Source organism: Cebus imitator, unplaced genomic scaffold (assembly GCF_001604975.1).
Source record: "Cebus imitator isolate Cc_AM_T3 unplaced genomic scaffold, Cebus_imitator-1.0 Scaffold138, whole genome shotgun sequence".
Classification (NCBI taxonomy): domain Eukaryota; kingdom Metazoa; phylum Chordata; class Mammalia; order Primates; family Cebidae; genus Cebus; species Cebus imitator.
In genome coordinates, this window is record NW_016107453.1 from 57,926 (window position 1) to 75,850 (window position 17,925).

The window sequence follows — 17,925 nt, forward strand, 5'->3', positions numbered from 1 at the left end:
CTGTTTGTGTTATAACCAGAGCTACATTACAATATTCAGGAAATTTTTGATTGGGGATTTTTTTTTTCCCCCATTTATTTATTTTATTGCATTTTAGGTTTTGGGGTACATGTGAAGAACATGCAAGATTGTTGCATAGGTACACACGTGGCAGTGTGATTTGCTGCCTTCCTCCCCATCACCTACATCTGGCATCTCCCCCCTTGCTATCTCTCCCCAGCTCCCCGCCCCCACCGTCCCTCCCCTATTTCCCCCCAACTGACCCCAGTGTGTAGTGCTCCTGATTGGGGATTTTTAAAATAAATGTTTTGACTTATTTTTATTTTCAAAAGATAGAATACTCACTCAGTTGTTTTCAAATATGGAGCCCAACACAGTCACCATGAAAACATATTCACGAGACCCATTCCTTTGATATTTTGATCAGGGATATATGGAGACATCCTGTCGTATTTTAGCAATTATCCCAGTTGATAATGAAGCACGGATGGATAATGATGTATCTAGTTGCTTCTAGAATAACGTGCCAAAGCTTGAAAGGTTTTTATAAGTAATCAGTGTCCTCCTCTTTCTCAATCCACAGCTAAACTTCAGCCAGTCTCTCCTTAGCCAGGTGTGGCGGCGTGGCTGTGCTCTGGCCAATGGAATCAGACCGTGGTCTTTACTGAAGGTGGTTATCATGTTTCTATTTTTTTCTTCCTGAATATCATGGCTAATTTTGGTATTGGTGACGACCTGTTTCTTGAAACTTTCTCTTCTGTTGGGTTTAGTTAGATATTTCTCTCCTATGAAACAAAGGAACATTATTAGAGTAAAAGTCAAAAGATTTCACTTCACTGTAGCCAAACTGGCCTCTCTGATTCTCCTGCAAAACCTCACACATATTCCCTTAGCATCTTCTACAATCTAACGTCACTGGCTGCAACACTCTTTCCTGTGATATACATATGAGACCTACCCCCACCTCTTTCAAGTCTTTGTTCAAATATTTGTTTCTCACTGATCACCATATTTAGAAATGCAACTTCTGCCAACAAACTCATCATCTTTATCTTGCTTTTTTTTTACAGCAGTTATGACATTCTAACATATGCCATAATTTTAATACTTATTGTGTTTATTGTCTTTTTTACCATAGAATATAAAATCCATGAGGGCAAGGGTTTTGTTTACTTCACTGCTGTGTGCTCTGAAACAAACAAACAAAAAAACTGCCCAGCACGTTGTAGGTGCTCAAAAAATATTTGTCCAATTACTGAATGAAAGAATTATGACTCCTTCTGTTGGCTAAAGAAACGTATGGGACAGCGTTTAGCCTCACAAGTATTCAGACACACAAATTAACACAAAGTATCATTTTTTCTACAATATTAGAAAAATTAGTCGTTATATGACCATTCAATATAATTTCAAAAGCAAGTGAAAATTCAGTGGATTACATTCTCATATGTTTTTGTTAAATTAGGAGGTTTTTTTGTTTGTTTGTTTTTGTTTTTTGAGACAGAGTTTCGCTCTTGTTAGCCAGGCTGGAGTGCAATAGCGCGATCTCCGCTCACCGCAACCTCCGCCTCCTGGGTTCAGGCAATTCTCCTGCCTCAGCCTCCTGAGTAGCTGGGATTACAGGCACGCGCCACCATGCCCAGCTAATTTTTTGTATTTTTAATAGAGACGGGGTTTCACCATGTTGACCAGGATGGTCTTGATCTCTTGACCTCGTGATCCACCCGCCTCGGCCTCCCAAAGTGCTGGGATTACAGGCGTGACCCACCGCTCCCAGCCTAAATTAGGAGTTATTTTTAAGTCAGTTTGCATAGTCATTAAAATTTCATAACCTTTGACCCAGTAATGCCAGTTTAGAACCTGTATTTCAATGAAAAAAAAGAAGAAATCTAGGCCGGGCGCGGTGGCTCACGCCTGTAATCCCAGCAGAGTCGCTTGAACCCAGGAGGCGGAGACTGCAGTGAGCCAAGATTGCACCATTGCACTCCAGCCTGGTTGACAGAGCGAGACTCTGTCTCAAAAAATAAAAAATAAAAATAATAAAAATTTAAAAATTAAAAAAAAGATAACCATAAGTTCCATGTGGTCATTTACTGCAGTATTATTAATAATAAATGGAAAGAAATAACATGTTTAATAATTTAAAATAGTAAATTAAATTATGTTAACTCTGTGCAGTGAACTATTTTGCAACCATTATAATCACAAAAACTGTACTAGAACCTGAGAAAATGTTTATGGAGCACGCTGTATTACAATGAAATTTTAAACTATGTAAGTACACAGTTTTTACATGTATGTAGAAAAAGGCCCTAAAGAATGCAAAAATTAGAATTATTGCACATGAGCAATAAATTAAATGTTATTTTTGTCTTCATTTTCCAAATGTTCCAATTTATCATCATAGTTTTGCAACTCTTGAGTATTTGAAAGGAAAAAAAATTGTCTTATTCCCAAGCGCTTAACCTTCACCTGAAGGGAATTTATTCTAAGTTCCAAAAGGTGATTATTACTTGCTTTTATTGTATTCATCAAGAACAATTTACATCTCTGTGGAAATAGCTTTAGTTAGAGTCATTAGTTAGATTTAGTTAAGTCTTTAGTTAGATTTACTTACATGAAATGAGACTTTTATCTAATAAATTCAGGCTGAATTTAACACTAATTCAAGAATTAAAGTGCTCTTCAATTTTAAATGTGTCTGTTCTACCTAACTACCTGCATGGGTTTAGCTTATAACTGGTTTTATAGACATGATTAGGTCCATCATCTCGCCACATTTTAATAAGTAGGACTGTCTGTAACTGTCTTTTACACACATCTGTGCCCATCAATTCATAGCACACTCCCCAGGAATTGGTGGGAAATAGCCAATAGAACAAAGGATTAGACGTAGGAATTCGAGGCTGGAAATGACCTCCTCGAAAACTGGCTTCCCCGCCCTCGATAACTGAGCTGACCTCAGCCCTCACCAGATCTTGTTTCCTACCACCTTGCTTAATCTATCCTTCCCTACCATCTCTCACTCAGGCTGGCCTTTAGCTTCTGTCTGATGTGGCCTGACTTACTGCTGAGATAGGTTTTTTTCCCAGGTGCCTTGCTCAGCAAAGATTTTGGTCGTGTGGATTCTGGATCCACGCATTTGGAGTTTGCTGTGTTTGGATTTTGGCTATGGCCTAGTCCTACTATTACAGGACTTTCTCCTTAGTTCAGCTACGAGCCGGGGCCTTGTCACATAGCCATGAAATATTAGGCTCGCAGACACTTTCAAGGGTGAGAAAAATGGAATTTACTGGGCAAAAAGGAAAAAAAGAAAAACAGGGACTCTCAGCAGAGCGAGAGTCCTACTGTGCTTCCGGCCTCACAGCTTGAATCCCAGGTTCCACCCAGAAAGAGGAGGCGCCAGGCTCCTGCTCACTGCAAACAGTGGAACTGTCATGGCACCACCCCAGCGCGCACTCCTCCCAGTGTGCAGGCCCCTGAAGTTTCTCTGGGGACCTCTTTCCACTTGGCTGTCTCACCACCCTTCCTGACCGCTATGAGAGGTAGTGCCCGCCCTTGCATCGTCTCCCATGTTCATAACTCCCTGCCACCCTGCCACTCCCCATACAATACTGACAGTGTTGGTATTAACTTTTTGGGTCATAATATTAACTCCTCGGTGTGAAAACAAGTCAGATCAACCCTTCGTTGATTCCCTTCCTTGTAAAGCTGAATATTCACATGATAAAAACAAAAACAAAAGACAAAGAACTTAAGAAGCCAGCATGACATCGTGGGCTCACTGGCAACCTGTGTGACCGTCAACAAGTTACCTAATCTCACTGCACCATCTGTACCATTGAGATAATATCAACTTCCTGAGGTTGTTGTAATAAATAAATGAGTATATAATACATGCCTAATAAATGTTAGATACTGCATATTACAATTATTCTACAACAGATACTCATTTTATCCTAATTCTGTGAATTCAGTCTCCAGCAGAGTGTCCAAATCCTGTAGTACTCCATCTAGGTAAATTTTTCAAATGTCTTTGACCATTTTCTTGTTGTTTAGTCCCCTCGTATGGTCCCTTTCATTGGCTTCCTTTTGCCATCTTTTTTTTCTCTTTTCCCTTTAAACTAACAAAGATTTTATAACATATATTTAAACAGGATCCAAATACCTCTGATATGTTTTGGCTGTGTCCCCCACACAAATCTCATCTTGAATTGTAGCTCCCGTCATCTCCACGTCAGGGGAGGTACCCAGTGGGAGGTAATTGAATCATGAGTATTGGTTTTCCCGTGCTGATCTCCTGAGAGTGAATACATCTCATGAGATCCAATGGATTTATAAAGGGCAGTTCCCCTGCACACGCTCTCTTGCCTGCCACGATGTAAGATGTGCCTCTGCTCCTCCTTCACTTTCCACCATGATCGTGAGACCTCACTAGCCATGTGGAACTGTGAGTCCATTATACCTCTTTTTTAAAGAAAATTACCCAGTCTCAGGTATTTCGTCATAGCAGTATGAAAATGGACTAAAACAACCTTTAGAATATTGAACCCATCTTTACTTAATTCTCTGAATTTTGAACTTTCATAGATTTCTATCTGTTCTTTGCCTGAAACCAAACTCCAAATAAATAACTTTCTGTACCAAAATTTCTGCTCAAAGGACATTCTAGGCTATAGTATGTTCAATTTTTAAGCACTTAGAAATACCTTAAATGGTCACAATGTATGGTGGAGGGTCTCAAGGAAAATTCTTTTTAGAAACCATTCTTTTCTACTTTCATGTTCTTAATAAGGGTGAGGAATAATGTTCTTTTCTGCTTTCTCTGCATGAGACAATTATACAAAAAGACAACCTTTGTTTCTTAGAAATCCTGTAATTTTTGTGTCTTTATTTCTTCACAGCCTTCTATTTTTCCCACACAAAGCATCTTTAATCATCTGTGACTCTGATTGTTATTGCAACCCATCTTCCTGGATTCTATAAACAGAGACACATGCTTTAAACTACCAATATCTCATGGTTCAAAACATTTCATTTTTCAAGGCAAGAAAATAAAATAAAAAGTTCTTTCCCAAACTGAAAACTTTTCTATTTGGCCGTATAGACACCTAAGGGCTTTCTGGTTGTTCTTAGTCCCTGACTTTCTAGCTATCCATCTGACCTTCAGCTTCTCCATCAATCCAACTGGTTCATTATTTTCTTGCCAAAATCATCTTCTTAAAATTTAAACTTGATCATTTTACTTTTGGGGGAAAAGCCTCCATATGCTCTTCAATGGCAATAGAACAAAGGCCAAGTTACTTTATATAATCCTATTCACTAGCCATTTCTTTCCTAAAGCCCCTTGTTCCGCACATCCCTGTGGTGTCACCTATTACCCTTTCTCTGGTCTTATTCCTTAGCTCCTTCTCAGTCTCCTTCTCTTCCTTCTAGACCTATGAATGTAGACATGTTCCATAAGTATGTCCTCAACCATCTGCTTTTTTCTCTGTATAGCCTCTTCCCAGAGAGCTCAAATGTTTCTAAGTTGTCCCTGATAACTACCTCCAAATATCACCTTGAGCAGCGCTACCCCACAGAAATATGTGAGCTGCAAGCAGAAACTACATATGTAGTTTTAAATTTTCCAGTAGCCACATTTGAAAAGGAGAAGCGAATAAACTTAATTTTAATCATATATTTAACTGAATATATTCAAAACATAATGATTTCAACATGTAGGTAATATTCTTAAATTGACACATTTGACATTTTTTAACTGTTTGGGAAGTGGATGTACATTATACTTACAGTATATCCCAGTTAGGATTAGCCACATTTTCTTAGCCAGTCTTCAATGGCCACATGTGCCCAGTGGCTACCATGCTCAACAGTGCGGATCTAATGCCCTAAACACTTCTCAAAGTGCGCCTTTGGTAACCCACTCAACATCTGCCCAGGGATGCCCTCCCAGCACTTCAACCTCCAAGTCTAAAACGAAATACGTCTCCCTCCTACATTCCCTAGTGCCTTACAGAAGCACCAGCTCCCCTTCCTGACTTCCTTGTAGCAACCAATAGTCCCAACAATACACCAATACTTGGGTTCTATAACTATTCAAATATTGAGGAAGCAGAAGAAATCTTTTAGGTCATCCTATCCAAACTCTAGGATTTTCCTCTACAGAGGAGTTCCTGTAGCTTCTGCAAGTCTCCCGAGATTGTAGGCAAAATGTGCCTACCTGGATTTTTCTGGCAAAATATATATCTATATATCTATATATCTTTAGCTTTAAATAAAAGTTTAAACACCATGATCCAGGTTCAGCCCTGCCTCTTCTCTCTTTTTTTTTTTTTTTTAAACTGTGCTTTAGGTTCTGGGGTACATGTGCAGATTATGCTGGATTGTTGCACAGGTACACACATGGCAATGTGGTTTGCTGCCTCCATCCCCCCATCACCCACATCTGGCATTTCTCCCCAGGTTATCCCTCCCTGACCTCCCCTCCCCCACGCTGCCCCTCCCTTGCCCTCCCCAACAGACCCCAGTGTGTGATGCTCCCCTCCCTGCATCCATGTGTTCTCATTGTTCGACACCCGCCTATGAGTGAGAACATGCAGTATTTGATTTTCTGTTCTTGTGTCAGTTTGCTAAGAATTATGGTTTCCAGATTCATCCAGGTCCCTACAAAGGACACAAACTCATCATTTTTTCGGGCTGCATAGTATTCCATGGTGTATATGTGCCACAGTTTCCTTGTCCAGTCTATCATCTATGGGCATTTCGGTTGGTTCCAGGTCTTTGCTATTGTAAACAGTGCTGCTATGAACATACGTGTGCATGTGTCTTTACAAGAGAATGATTTATCATCCTTTGGGTATATACCCAGTAATGGGATTGCTGGGTCAAATGGAATTTCTATGTTTAGGTCCTTGAGGAATCGCCACACTGTCTTCCACAATGGTTGAACTAATTTTCACTCCCACCAACAGTGTAAAAGTGTTCCTGTTTCTCCACATCCTCTCCAGCACCTGTTGTCTCCAGATTTTTTAATGATCGCCATTCTAACTGGCGTGAGGTGGTATCTCAATGTGGTTTTGATTTGCAGTTTTCTAATGATCCGTGATGATGAGCATTTTTTCATACGTTTGTTGGTCTCATATACGTCTTCTTTTGAAAAGTGTCTGCTCATACCCTTTGCCCACTTTTGGATGGGTTTGTTTGTTTTTTCTTGCAAATCTGTTTTAGTTCTCTGCAGATTCTGGATATTAGCCCTTCATCAGATGGGTAGATTGCAAAAAATTTTTCCCATTCTGTTGGTTGCTGGTTCACCCTAATGATTGTTTTTTTTTTGCTGTACAGAAGCTCTGGAGTTTAATTTGGTCCCATTTGTCTATTTTGGCTTTTGTTGCCAATGCTTTTGGTGTTTTAGTCATGAAGTCCTTGCCTATGCCTATGTCCTGAATGGTTTTGCCTAGGTTTTGTCCTGGGGTTTTTATGGTGTTAGGTCTCACGTTTAAGTCTTTAATCTATCTGGAGTTAAGTTTAGTGTAAGGTGTCAAAAAGGGATCCAGTTTCTACTTTCTACACACTGCTAGCCAGTTTTCCCAACACCATTTGTTAAACAGGGAATCCTTTCCCCATTGCTTGTTTTTGTCCGGTTTGTCAAAGATCAGATTATTGTAGATGTGTGGCATTGCCTCCAGGGCCTCTGTTCTGTTCCATTGGTCAATATCCCTGTTTTGGTACCAATACCATGCTGTTTTGATTACTGTAGGCTTGTAGTGTCGTCTGAAATCAGGTAGTGTGATGCCTCCGGGTTTGTTCTTTTTGCTTAGGATTGTCTTGGCTATGCAGGCTCTCTTTTGGTTCTATATGAATTAAGGTGTTTTTTTCCAGTTCTGTGAAGAAGTTCATTGGTAGCTTCATGGGGATAGTGTTGAATCTATAAATTACTTTGGGCAGTATGGCCATTTTCATGATATTGATTCTTCCTAACCATGAGCATGGAATGTTTCTCCATCTGTTTGTGTCCTCTCTTATTTCCTTGAGCAGCAGTTTGTAGTTCTCCTTGAAGAGGTCCTTTACATCTTTTGTTAGTTGTATTCCTAGGTATTTTATTTTCCTTGTAGCAATTGTGAATGGGAGTTTGCTCAGGATTTGGCTCTCTGTTAGTCTGTTATTTATGTATAGAAATGCTTGTGATTTCTGCACATTGATTTTATATCCAGAGACTTTGCTGAAGTTGCTTATCAGTTTAAGGAGATTTGGGGCTGAGATAATAGGGTCTTCTAAATATACAATCATGTCATCTGTAAATAGAGATTATTTGATGTCTTCTTTTCCTAACTGAATACCCTTTTTTTTTTTCTTGCCTAATTGCTCTGGCAAGAACTTCCAATACTATGTTGAATAGGAGTGGTGAGAGAGGGTATCCTGTCTAGTGCCAGATTTCAAAGGGAATACTTCCAGTTTTTGCCCATTCAGTATGATATTGGCTGTAGGTTTGTCATAAATAGCTTTTATTATTTTGAGATATGTTCCTTTGATACCTAGTTTATTGAGAGTTTTCAGCATAAAGTGCTGTTGAATTTTGTCAAAGGCCTTCTCTGCATCTATTGAGATAATCATGTGGTTTTTGTCTTTGGTTCTGTTTATGTGGTGGATTATATTTATAGACTTGCATATGTTGAACCAGCCTTGCATCCTTGTTTTGTGCAGAGTTGCTGGGCAGGTACTTTTAAGTCTGCTGCAGCAGAACTCATAACCACCTCTTTTCCCAGTTGCTCTGTCCTAGGAAGGTCAGCTTTATTTATAAGTTCCTGTCATGCTGCTGCCTTTTATCATAGATGGCCTGCCCCACACGTAGTAGTCTAGTCACAGTCTGCCAGCAGAGGCGTTGCTGAGCTGCCACAGGCTCTGTCCAGCTGCTGCATGAACTGCCTCGGTAGCGGCAGACTGCTTCGGTAGTGGTGGTCGCCCTTCCCCTCACTAAGCTGGACCGTCCTGGGTCCAGCTGCACTTGCTGTGAAACTCTCAATCTAGAGCACTTCAGATTGCTTGTTTTGTAGGGGTGGTACCCCCTGAGCCAGATCGCCTGGCCCCCTGTCTCTGCCCACTCCCTTTCAGTTGAATGGGCAGCTCTGTCTCCCAGGCATTCCAGGCACCAGTTGAAATGGCCGCCCAGATTTGTGTGAGTTTCTGTGTGCCAAACCAGCACCAGCTGAAACCGCTGTGCTGAAAACTCATGGCGCTTTTTGGCCCGGGAATCTCCTGGTCTGTGGGCAGTGAAAATTTGTTAGGAAATGCGGTGGGCACTCACCCTCTGAGTTATTCTTGCTGGGAACTGCACTCTGGAGCTGTTCCTATTCAGCCATCTTGGATCCTCCCCGACTCTTCTCTCTTCTGTAACGAGCACACACAATTTATTACCAAATCCTGATTATTCAACCTTCCAGATCTCTCTAATGCAAACCTACTTCTCCCTTCCCACTGCCACTGACTTAAGATCATGTCCATATTTCTTGGGGTGCTTTAGCTATTATACCAAGGGACTCTGCCAGGGATCAATGGGACCAGTCTGCTACTAGCAAGAGCAGCTATAGCTTGATCACACATGAATACCCATGATAGATTCAGCTAGACCAAAAAGATTAGAAAACAGAATCAAAACCAGGTTAGTAGGAAGATGAACTCTGACTAGTGCTGCAGCCAGACTATATACCAAGTGATGTCTAAGCCATCGAAGAGGTCATGTCTGACACACCACTGGGGTCCTTGGTTTGTAGATCTCAGTGCTCTGAGGAGAGGATGGATGAGTTGTTTTGTTTTGTTTTGTTGTTTTAAGGAACCCTCGGTATTTTCCTGTTCAGGTACCTGGGGCACACCTGACCTTCCTCTGCTGTGCTTGCACCCATGCCAAATAAATTGGTTCTCATTTGCACAAGATATTTTCTGCTATCCTCAGATTGAACTGGGAGGTATTTTAGGGGAGCATTCTCTAGGTCAGAGTAGAGATCATTTCCCTCCAGAATTTGATGATTCCTCCAAGCCTCTGCCTTTTCCAGATCTGGTAACAGATCTCTGTAAGTTAGACTTTGTACTACAGCCTTGACAAATGACATAGTCTCAATTCTCGACCCTTTCACTGGATTTCACTCCCCATTGCATTCTCCAAATTTCTGCTAATATCCTCTTTTAAACATATAATAGCACTCCCCTTATTTATATTCTTTTGTATTTATATTCTTTAAGTTCTTGGATATATGTGCAGAATGTGCTGGTTTGTTACACAAGTATGTAACCACATGTGCCATGGTAGTTTGCTGCACCCATCAACCCATCATCTACATTAGGTATTGCTCCTAATGCTATCCTTCCTTAGCCCCCCACCTCCCGATAGGCCCTGGTATGTGATGTTCCCCTCCATGTGTCCATGTGTTCTCATTGTTCAACTTCTACTTATGAGTGAGACTGTGTGGTGTTTGGTTTTCTGTTCCTGTGTTAGTTTGTTAAGAATCATGGTTTCCAGCTTCATCAGTATCCCTGCAAAGGACATAAACTCATCCTTTTTTATGGCTGCATAGTATTTCCATGGTATGTATATGCAACATTTTCTTTATCCAGACTATCATTGGTGGGCATTTGGGTTGGTTCCAAGACTTTGCTATTGTAAACAGTGCCACAATAAACATACATGTGCATGTGTCTTTATAGTAGAATGATTTATAATTCTTAGAGTAGATACCCAGTAATGGGAATGCTCGGTCAAATGGTATTTCCAATTCTAGATTCTTGAGAAACCACACATTATCTTCCATGATGGTTGCACTAATTTACACTCCCACCAACAGTGTGAAAGCATTCCTATTTCTCCACATCCTCTCCAGCATCTGCTGTTTCCTGACTTTTTAATGATCACCATTCTAACTGGCATGAGATGGTATCTCAATGTGGTTTTGATTTGCATTTCTCTAATGACCAGATGATGAGCTTTTTTTCACGTTTGTTGGCTGCATAAATGTCTTCTTTTGAAAAGTGTCTGTTGATGTCCTTCACCCATTTTTTGATGGGGTTACTTGACTTTTTCTTGTGAATTTGCTTAAGTTCCTTGTAGGTTCTGGATATTAGCCCTTGGTCAGATAAATACATTGCAAACATTCTCTCCCATTCTGTAGGTTGTCTATTCACTCTAATGATAGTTTCCTTTGTTGTACAAAAGCTCTTTAGTTCGATTAGATCCCATTTGTCTATTTTGCCTTTTGTTGCCATTGCTTTTGGTGTTTTAGTCATGAAGTCCTTGCCTATGCCTATGTCCTGAATGGTATTGCCTAGATTTTCTTCTAGAGTTTTTATGGTTTTAGGTCTTATGTTTAAGTCTCTAATCCATCTTGAGTTAATTTTTGTATAAGGTGCAAGGAACGGGACCAGTTTCAGTTTTCCGTATATGGCTAGTCAGTTTTCCCAACACTATTTATTAAATGGGGAATCATTTCTCCATTGCTTGTTTTTTTCAGGTTTGTCAAAGATCAGATGGTTTTTGATGTGTGGCATTATTTCTGAGGCCTCTGTTCTGTTCCATTAGTCTATATGTCTGTATTGGTACCAGCACCATGCTGTTTTGGTTACTGTAGCCTTGCAGCATAGTTTGAAGTCAGGTAGCATGATACCCCCAGATTTGTTCTTTTTTCTTAGCATTGTCTTGTCTATATGCGCTCTTTTTTGGTTCCATATGAAATTTAAAGTAGGTTTTTTTTTGTTTGTTTGTTTGTTTTTCCTAATTCTGTGAAGAAAGTCAATGGTAGCTTGATGGGGATAGCACTGAATCTATAAATTACTTTTGGCAGTACAGCCGTTTTCACAATATTGATTCTTCCAATCCATAAGCATGGAATATTTTTCCTTTGTTTGTGTCCTCTCTTATTTCCTTGAGTGATTTGTAGTCCTCCTTCAAGAGGTCCTTTACATCCCTTGTAAGTTGTATTCCTAGGTATTTTATTCTCTTTGTAGCCATTGTGAATGGGAGTTCACTCATGTTTCAGCTCTCTGTTATTGATATATAGGAATGTTTATGATTTTTGCACATTGATTTTGTATCCTGAGACTTCGCTGAAGTTGCTTAACAGCTTAAGGAGATTTGGGGCCAAAACAATAGGGTTTTCTAAATATAAAATTTTGCTATTGTTTCTCTAATTCTTTAATTGTGATGTTAGGGTGTCGATTTTAGATCTTTCCCACTTTTTCCTGTGGGCATTTAGTGCTATAAATTTCCCTCTAAACACTGCTTTAGCTATGTCCCAGATATTCTGGTACATTTTGTCATTGTTCTCATTGATTTCAAAAAATTTATTTATTTCTGCCTTAATTTTGTTATTTACCCATCAGTCACTTAGGAGCAGGTTATTCAGTTTCCATGTAGTGGTGTGGTTTTAAGTGAGTTTCTTAAACCTGAGTTCTAATTATTACTGCATTGTGGTCTGAGAGACTGTATGATTTCCGTTCTTTTGCATTTGCTGAGGAGTGTGTTACTTCCAATTATGTGGTCAATATTAGAATAAGTGGTCAATATTAGAATAAGTGAGATGTGGTGCTGAGAAGAATGTATATTCTGTTGATTTGGGGTGGAGAGTTCTGTAGATTTCTATTAGGTCTGCTTGGTCCAAATCTGAGTTCAAGTCCTGGATATCCTTGTTAATTCTCTGTCTCATTGATCTGTCTAATATTGACAGTGGAGTGTTAACGTCTCCCACTATTATTGTGTGGAAGAATAAGTCTTTTTGTGGTCTCTAAGAACTCACTTTATGAATCTGGATGTTCCTGTGTTGGGTCCATATATATTTGGGATAGTTAGCTCTTCTGGTTGCATTGATCCCTTTACTATTATGTAATGCTCTTCTTTGTCTTTTTTGATCTTTATTGGTTTAAAGTCTGTTTTATGAGAGACTAGGATTGCAACCCCTGCTTTTTTTTTTTTTTTTNTTTTTTTCCATTTGCTTGGAAAATCTTCCTCCATCATTTTAATTTGAGCCTATGTGTGTCTTTGCACGTGAGATGGGTCTCCTGAATACATCACACCAATGGGTCTTGACTCTTTATCCAATTTGCCAGTCTGTGTATTTTAATTGGGACATTTAGCCCTTTTATATTTAAGGTTAATATTGTTATGTGTAAATCTGATCCTTTCATTATGATGCTAGCTGCTTATTTTTTTCATTAGTTGATGCAGTTTCTTCATGGCGTTGATGGTCTTTACAATTTGCTATGGTTTTGTAGTGGATGGTACTGGTTTTTCCTTTCCATATTCAGTGCTTCCTTCAGGGGCTCTTGTAATGCAGGCCTGGTGGTGACAAAAACGCTCAGCGTTTGCTTGTCTGTAAAGGATTTTATTTCTCCTTTGCTTATGAAGCTTAGTTTAGCTGGATATGAAATTCTGGGTTGAAAATTCTTTTCGCTAAGAATGTTGAATATTGGCCCCCACTCTCTTCTGGCTTGTAGAATTTCTGGTGAGAGATCCACTGTTATTCTGATGGGCTCCCCTTTGTGTATAACCCAACCTTTCTCACTGTATGCCCTTAACTATGTTTTTCATTTCAACCCTGGTGAATCTGTTGATTATGTGTCTTGGGGTTGCCCTTCTCAAGGAGTATCTTTGTGGTCTTCTCTGTATTTCCTGAATTTGAATGTTGGCCTGCCTTGCTAGGTTGGGGAAGTTCTCCTAGATAATATCCTAAAGAGTGTTTTCCAACTTAGCTCCATTCTCCTCATCACTTTCAGGTACACCAATCAAACATAGGTTTAGTCTGGGAACAGTTACATATATTCCCATATTTTTTGGAGGCTTTGTTTATTCTTTTAGATTATTTTTCTCTAATCTTGTCTTCACATTTTATTTCATTAAGTTGATTTTCAATCTCTAATATCCTTTCTTCAGCTTCATTGATTTGGCTATTGACACTTACGTATGCTTCACGAAGTTCTCGTGCTATTTTTCAACTCTGTTAGGTCATTTATGTTCTTCTCTTAACAGGTTATTCTAGTTAGCAGTTCCTCAAACCTTTTTTCAAGTTCTTAGCTTCCTTGCATTGGGTTAGAACATACTCCTTTAACTCAGAAGAGTTTGTTATTACCAATCTTCTGAAGCCTACTTTTGTCAATTCATCAAACTCATTCTTTGTCCCAGTTTTGTTCCCTTGCTGGAGATCAGTTGTGATCCTTTGGAGGAGAAAAGACATACTGATTTTTGAAATTTTCAGTCTTTTCTGCTGGTTTTTCCTCATCTTTATGGATTTATCTACCTTTGGTCTTTGATGTTGGTGGCCTTCAGATGGGGTTTTTATGTGGATGTCCTTTTTGTTGATGTCAATGCTATTCCTTTCTGTTTGTTAGCTTTCTTTCTAACAGTCAAGCCCCTCTGCTGCAGGTCTGCTGGAGTTTGCTGGAGGTCTACTCCAGACTCTATTTGCAGCCAAGGCTGCAGAATAGCAAAGATCACTACCTGTTTCTTTCTCTGGAAGCTTTGTCCTAGAAGGGCACCTGCCAGATGCCAGCAGGAGCTCTTCTCAACCCCTGCTTGGTGGTATCTCCCAGTCAGGAGGCCCAGAAGTCTGGGACCCACTTGAGGAGGCAGTCTGTCTTTTAGCAGAACTCAAGTGCTGTGCTAGGAGATCCACTGCTCTCTTTAGAGCCAGCAGGCAGGAACATTTAAGTCTGCTGAAGCTGCCCTCATAGCCCTCCCTCTCCCCAGGTGCTGTGTCCCAGGAAGATGGAAGTTTTATCAATAAGTTCTTGGCTGGAGCTGCTGCCTTTCTTTCAGAGATGCCCTTCCCAGAGAGGTAGAATCTAGAGAGGCGGTCTGGCTACACCAACTTTGCTGGTCTGCACTGGGCTTACTCCCAGTTCAAACTTTCCAGCAGCCTTGTTTACACCATGAATGAAAAACTACCTACCCAAGCCTCAGCAGTGGCAGATGCCCCTCCCTCTATCAAGCTTCAGCATCTCAGGTCAACTTCAGACTGCTGTTCTGGCAGTGAGAATTTTAAGCCAGTGGATCTTAGCTTGGTGGGCTCTGTAGGGGTGGGATCTGCTGAGCTAGACCACCTGGCTCCATGGCTTCGTTCCCCTTTCCAGAGGAACGAATGTTTCTGTCTCACTGGCATTCCAGGCACCATTGGGGTATGAAAAAAAAAACTCCTGCAGCTAGCTCAGCATCAGCTCAAATGGCTGCCCAGTTTTGTTATTGAAATCCAGGACCCTGGTAGTGTAGGGACCAGAGGGAATCTCCTGGTCTGTGAGTTGTGAAGACCATGGGAAAAGCATAGTATCTGGGCCGGAATGCAGCATTCCTCATGGCACAGGCCCTCACAGCTTCCCTTGGCTAGGGGAGGGAGTTGCCTGACATTTTGTGCCTCTTGGGTGAGGCAACATCCCACCTTGCTCCAGCTCGCCCTCCATGGGCTGCACCCACTGTTTAACCATTCCCAATGAAATGAGCTGGGTACCTCAGTTGGAAATGCAGAAATCACCCACCTTCTGCATTGACCTTGCTGGAAGCTGTCCCTATTTGGCCATCTTCATATTCCTATTAATGCTCCACAGGGAAAAATAAATAAAATCAAAACCCCCTAGCATTGAACTCAAGACCCCCCTGGGATCTGCTCCTAAAAATACCTTTGGATCCTATCTTTTCTATTTTTCGACCCAAAGCTAACACTCCAGAAGAGGGATATCAGTGCTTTTTATTTTTTTGCTAGTCATTTGCCCCATATTTCCCAAAGGACTATTTCAAAACTACATAAAATCAATAGCATTAGGTGAGAGTCACTGAACCCCGAAACACAGTCTCCAGGGCAGGCATACCAATGCATGTTAATGAGAGCAAAGAGACTGGCCATGAATAATTTAAAGTTCCTAAATTGTCTGAACTTCTCAAGCCTAGGAGTCCTGTTTCAGATTTATAAACTCACCCATGGCAGCCTTCATCAGAGCCCTTGCCCCTCCACGCAAAGCTGAATAGTCAGATGACAGTCACAGTCCTTCTGCCAGACAATGAAACTGAAAAATGCCCCCAGATTTCTACAAATGAAACTAAAGTGCCCTCTAGACATGTTTTGGCCCCGATACAAATTCCTGTTTGGACATCCTGCCATCTTCTCACCTCTACAGACATTTAAGCCACCTGGAAAACACTGATGTTTCACAAAGCAAAGGGACAGTGGGAATGTCTACTATGTGTCTCTCAAGCAAAGCCAACATCTCCGAGATCAAACCCTTCAGCTGCTCGCTGTGAAATTTCCCGTTTTACACTAGCACTATCACTAAAAGCATTAGGTTTGTTTCTCTCTCACACTGCTCACTTATCATTGTACAAATGGCTGTCACATCATTAAGGTACTTATCTGTACTCACTGACATAACCAGAGTCAAACCTGAGAGAATTAGATAAACATTGCCTGTTTTATTCATCAAAATGCCTGCTTGGAAAAAAGGAACTCATTGCTGGAAAAAAAAATAATGCTTCAGTCTTCATATCTCTCTTCATACCTCCTCAGAGAGAGAATATCCAAAGCTGTCAACATTTATAAAGACCCTCTGCTCGACCTCCCAAAGTGCTAAGATTCCAGGTATGAGCCACTCCACCTAGCCTGGGATGAATTTATTTTAAAACAAGTTTATTTAAAAGAAACACACTCATTTGAATCTGGGCTAAATATGACCAATGAAATGGTTATTTAGAAGGCACAAGCTCTTCTCAATAATGTAACAAAATCTCTCTTATAGCACACATTAATGTCATGCGTTAAAGGTCCTTTTTAAAATTCTAGGAAACAAAATAAAGAAGACAGGAAGAAATTGAGGGAAAAAGGAAGGAAATGAAAGGAAAAAGGCAGAAGAGAAGACGAGAGAGAGAGAAGGTAGGGGGACAGAAGGAAAAGAGGAAGCAAGAAGAGAAAGGGAGGAGAAAGGGATAAAGAGAAAGAGGAAATGAGGTTTAAAAAAAGGATAGAAGAAAAGTAAGGAAAGAAAGGGAGAAAGGACAGAAGTAAGGAAAGAAAGAGGCAGAGAGAAGAAGAAGGGAAAAAAATCTCAAATCACGTTAATATAGTAAATGCAATGATTTATAAATCATGTAGAAAATTAGATCAATTAGTCGTTACTTTTTCATGTGTAATTAAAATATTATTTTGCTTGCATTAATTATGGTTAGTGAAAAGCTACTAACATCAATTTTTCTGTAAATTTTTGTCAATAAATCTAGGGAAAATGCAGAGTTATTTGGAAAATTAAACAATTTTATTTTTAATTTCAAGCTAAAGGATTATAATTTGAAATTCTTTGCACCTGTGATTCCTCCAAAACAGCTGGAAGGAGGGATGTTTGTTGCTCTAATCTTATTCTGGGTATGCTCTATGAGGCTATGATCTAGGTTCTCTAGATTCTGAAGTAAAACTCTGGACTCTAGAGGGGAATCTAAAATTTTCGATGTTTGCTAATAAACAACATAAATACAATCACTCAGTCTTATCTCCTAGCAACAGCAGAAAAGGCATCTGGTATATGCCTTGCCCTTAGTAGTTCTGCAATACTCCTTATATGTGAAAAAATATTATTTTATGTGTTTTGGAATATTGCTAATGAACTACAGATAAGGTAGAGAGTCTTAATGAAAACAAAAATAAAATAGTCAGAAGTGTATAAATAACTAAAATAACACAAATTACCATTTCTTTCTGTAAATCTTTGTACATTTTAGGGAAATCTATATTTGCAGAAATTTGGAGGAAAAATCAAAATGAAACAAGGTTTTCAGATGTTCATCAGAGTGTCACAGGTAGGGTTCTCTGGAAGCACATATGGAGGCGGGATTTGAGGCCACAGCCTATGAAGGGAAGGGAGGGGTGGCCAGATTGTGCAGAAGTCACTCTAGGAGGCAGGTTCCTCCAAGAT

The 17,925-nt window shown here is 40.0% G+C and overlaps 1 long non-coding RNA gene across 1 annotated transcript in view; it reads right to left on the reverse strand.

Annotated features, from left to right (window-relative positions):
- Positions 1 to 292: 292 nt before the first annotated feature.
- Positions 293 to 17,925, reverse strand: part of LOC119473190 — a 121,511-nt gene continuing 103,878 nt past the window's right edge. Inside the window, exon 5 of the long non-coding RNA XR_005202395.1 lies at positions 293 to 785. This is a non-coding gene — a long non-coding RNA (uncharacterized LOC119473190). The remainder of the gene's footprint in view (positions 786 to 17,925) is intronic.